This window comes from Palaemon carinicauda, chromosome 34 (assembly GCF_036898095.1).
Source record: "Palaemon carinicauda isolate YSFRI2023 chromosome 34, ASM3689809v2, whole genome shotgun sequence".
Lineage (NCBI taxonomy): Eukaryota > Metazoa > Arthropoda > Malacostraca > Decapoda > Palaemonidae > Palaemon > Palaemon carinicauda.
Window position 1 is genome coordinate 37,329,164 of NC_090758.1, and position 5,000 is coordinate 37,334,163.

Sequence of the window (5,000 nt, forward strand, 5' to 3'; positions counted from 1 at the left end):
ACGAGGACCTGGTGATCACCATCAATGTCTGCACTTCGCCGGCTTCTTACATTTCTGGCCTCCTTCTCTCTTTATTAATGGTTATGTGATCTATTTTATTTCAGTAATTGCCACATGGTGAAGTCCATGTATATTTGTTGATGTACTTTTGCTGGAAAAGAGTACCTCCAAGGACAAGATTTTAATTTGACGAGTTTTTGAACATCAACGTAAACTGTTTGAAGAACTGTATGGAGACCACAAGCTTCTGATTCAACGGTTTTTGATCAAGTTTGGACAAAGAACCGCCAAATCCAAGTATAGAAATAATTATTCCATCTTTCCTGACTACAAAATACACCAGTCTCCCTCCTTGTTACCCTGGTCATCAAATTTGATTAAATATAGGACGAAGAGGTCTGGATTTTTTTTTATAATATTCCAGCCACCCGTTAAGATACTACAACTAGAGAATTATTTGGTCCTCGGACTTGACTAGCCAGACAGTATTACATTGGATCCCTCTCACTGGTTACGGCTCCTTTCTCCTTCGCCTACAAATAAACCGATTAGTCGGGCCTATTTTCTTCCCATTCTCCTCTGTTCTCATAGAGTTGGCAAAACTATGATTACCAGACAATTCTCTCTCTCTCTCTCTCTCTCCAAAATATATGTCCTTTGACAGTGACGATTTAACAGTAAATGAGCAATACGTGATATGAAATGTTGAATTCTCTGAGCGAAAAAGATAAAATGAGAGTGTATGTCCTGTAGAGAGTAAATGTAAAGTATACAAAATTCAAATGCAATGATATCATTAAACATTGAAACAAGAACAACGAAAGTAGAAACAGCCTAGTGTCACTAAGTCTTACAAGCACAGCCTGTTGATCCTACTGATAATACCAGTGAGATATGCATACCACCTTGCAGTACTCAGGTGAACTAAGGAAATATCTGGTGTCGATATATATCTAACATTGTAAACAGATAAGGCGACAATAAAGTAAATTTCAGTTACCAGATGGAGAGGGATATGGAGTTCATGCCACTTATAATAATAATATAGATAATAATAGTGATAAAGATAGTCTATGTACGGAAGCCGAAATATCAAATAAGAATAAAACAAAAAAAATATTATTAATCTCACAAAAAAAAAATATTCCCTTTGCTTAAAAATTTAAAAAAATATATATTTTTATTATGCCACCTATCAAACAAAAAGAACCACATAAGTATAATTATGCATTAGAATAAGTCAGAAATCATACACATCTCCCTCCCCTCAAGACTGGGCCAAAACATTCCTATGATTTGGACAGATGGAGAGTGAATGATGGGTTTAAAAAAAAAATATATGTTAGCCGAAGTTACAAATATTTTCCAGTATCAGATAAAATGTCCTGCAGTGGACAATAAAGACCAAACTCAACAAATCTAGTGTCATACATAAAATAAAATTCTCTATAGAGTAAATAATCAATATCAAATAAATCTACATTGATATCATTAAGCATACACGTAGCACATTCAGCCACACCCATACACAATCAGTACACATCTGTGCTAATTTACCATATCATAATTAAAAAAAAAAAAATATTTCCAAAAAAACTTTTACAGCTGATAACTACAAATCAAGGTCGGTTGTTCATTCCAAATAAGACACCAAACCCATTACAATAAATCCTTTGGTGTCGTATCCAATTACTTGGTAATGGGAGTAGATTCCAGCCGGGTGAGGCCGATGCCACAGCGCCAAAATTGCCGTTTCATTCCGGTACCACATGATGAACCTCCCAGGTGCATTGGGTCCTGAAGGCAGTAGGAGGAGATTAACAAATGTAAGGTTTATAAACGTGCATTAAAATACACAATTTTCCGTGTATATAGGATAATTGAAATAAACCCACGTTTTGGTTTTATGAAGAGGAAAGGAGACTGTCCCTTCGAAAGCTAAAAATTCATATGCTTATTTTTTTTTTTTTTTTATAATTTGTGGGTTTATTTTTAAACCTATACGCAAATGCGAGAGCCAAAAAGTAAAAAAGCAAGGTCTTTAAGTAAGTATTTGAATGCAGATTTTTGCACATTAGTAAAAGAAAATAATATTAAATCATAAATAAACATTAAAAGCCGTAAATAGCTCATGAATGTTCACAAAACAAATGTGAATCATAAAAGAATAAGTTACTGAATGATTTTACATTACCTGACATTTCATGTGGCTCTGAAAATTTCACCAACTTTAATATTTTGAAATTTTCAAGAAGATTTCCTTTCTTTTTTACAAACTCTTATTTAATATTTTTTTTTTATTTATATATAAACCATATGTTTTGTTTATTTATTTATTATTTTCGATGGGAAATATATTTTTCTTCCCAGATTTATTTAGCCACCTCTATATGAGCCAAGCTTGACTCATTGAGATGGTTAATCTCCTTCCTTTTTTAATAATAAATAATAAATGATGAATAATAAATAATAAATATTAAATATCAAATAATAAAAAATAAATTATAAACAATAAAAAATAGATAATATGTAAGTGATAAATTAATAACCAATAAATAACTAATAATGCATAAAAAAACAAATAATAATATTTAATAACAATTAATAATAATAATACCAATAGCAGAGGATATAGAGCATGATTTATTAATAAGAGAATCTTCAGATATAAATGAATCCAATAACCCATTGGAATAAGAAGGGAATTAGAGGGGCACTCAGTAGAGCACAGAGCTCTGCCGGCCGCGGCTGCTTATTTCTCGACCTTTTGCTTGACCTTGACCTTTAACCTTAAGGTGTATTAATCGGCGTGGATTTTCAGGCTCTCAAATATGCACCAAGTTTGAAGTCCCTGTGACAACAATGTCCAAACTCATGGATGATTACGTTAATTGGACATTTTTCTTGACTGTAACCTTGACCTTTCATCTTGACCTTCCAAAATAAAAGCATTTATAGCTATTTAAATAACAGTTAATCCCTGCAAGTTTCATTACTTTACGATTAGAATTGTCGCCAGGAAGCTGTTCACAAACAAACACACGAACTGGGGACGAGAACATAACCTTTCATCTTCGTTGGCGGAGGTAACCAGACTCAAGCAAGATGAGACGAGACGAGACTCACTGTTGGTGAAATGGACTGTGATGTAGGCGTCACTCTCTTTGGTCTCGTAGACGGTGTAAAGCTGCAACTCGTACGACGCCCCCGGCGTCAGATTCCCTAAGGGCGAAGGTCGTCTGGTTCTCAGAGATGGGGAAGTTGGCAATGCTGTTCTCGGACTCGGAGATTAGGGTGACCTTGAGCTTGAAGGCCGAGTAACCGCCCGTCTGAGGGGGATCCCATGATGCGAGGGCCTCCCGCACGCTCCCACTTCGATCGTTAGATTACTCGGAGGTGATGGCACTGAAAGAGTAATGATAATGATAATAATAATAATAATAATAATAATAATAATAACTTGGAAAATAAAGATAACAAAAACAACTGGAATAGAATTTTAGGATTGATATTAACTTTGTCCGTATCAATTTTCATGTTGATATCTGCCAAAGAAAATCCAAGGCAGACGTTTATCTCAGTTTGGGTTGAATGGTTATTTTTGGTGGTGGAGTAATATAATAATTCACATATCAAAATAAGAATTCATGGGACTAATGAGAGAAAAAAACATTTTTTTTTTACAAGATCGAGAGCAAATGATTGCAATTGTCCGTTGGTTTATTTTACACACGAACATATACATAAACATATAATATATATATATATATATATATATATATATATATATATATATATATATATATATATATATATATATATATATGTGTGTGTGTGTGTGTGTGTGTGTGTGTGTGTGTGTGTGTAATAAAGAGATTCCTGACATTACCAAGGGATTTGTATATCGTAATCCATGCAATTCATGTGAAGAAATCTATTTTGGTCAAACTGTTAAAGTCCGAGAAAAGAGAATTGAACAACATAGGAAAAGTGTCAGATATGCTCAAGATAATGATGCAGTCTTTGCCCGAGATAAAAATAACCTAATTAATTGGTCATGACCATAGAAATTGGTTCATTCAAATTACCTATTGGAAACAAATATCTTAGACTCCAGTTTCATGAAAGAAACCTTTGATAACAACTTGAATATTGGACAAGGAATGTACAAAATGGACGCATTTATGTATATGAATATTTGCAAGATACATATAAAAAAACTTTCACCACTTACTGTAGAACTGAATGTACCTGATAAAATTAACGATACTGTGAAATTAATAGGTAGACCTAAGCTACCATCCACTGATGGACGCAATTATTCAATATAATATAATTTACATTAGTACTTTGGAACTATATACTATTATGTTAGATAAAGGTACTGATATATTCGTAATTGTATGTTCAGGGTAAAAGGGTTATTTGTTCATAACTATATATACATGTTAATCATGTGTACAAGCATATATACGTAAGCCTATGCATATGTCTGTATATGTATACCTGTATATATACACGTATGTATATGTTTATGCATATATTTCTTGTTTGTATATATATATATATATATATATATATATATATATATATATATATATATATATATATATATATATATATATATATATATATATATGTATATATATGTATTTATATATATATATATATATATATATATATATATATATATATATATATATATATATATATATATATATTCAAACAGTTAGAACCTAGATTTATATCTACTTCAGGTTCCAGAGCCTTTAAATATGTGGCCCCGAGACCATATAATAAGCTCCCACGAAACATTCGAATGATTGAAGATATTAAGGTTTTCAAGAGGAAACTGAAGACTTTCATATTTCATGGGTCCTTTGACAGTGTCGATTTAACAGTAAATAAACAATATGCGATATGAAACGTTAAATACTCAGAATGAACAAGGTAAAACGACAGTGGAGTTGGGTTCCCCAGCTGTATGAGACTGGAAAAGC

General features: G+C 32.3%; 1 protein-coding gene across 1 annotated transcript in view; it reads right to left on the minus strand.

The window, feature by feature from the left end:
• LOC137626817 (neuroligin-2-like) overlaps nucleotides 1-5,000 on the minus strand; it is a 503,625-nt gene that overhangs the window by 340,964 nt on the left and 157,661 nt on the right. The window contains exon 2 of the mRNA XM_068357806.1: nucleotides 1,694-1,797. The gene's annotated coding sequence lies outside the window, so the exon portion shown is untranslated. The remainder of the gene's footprint in view (nucleotides 1-1,693; nucleotides 1,798-5,000) is intronic.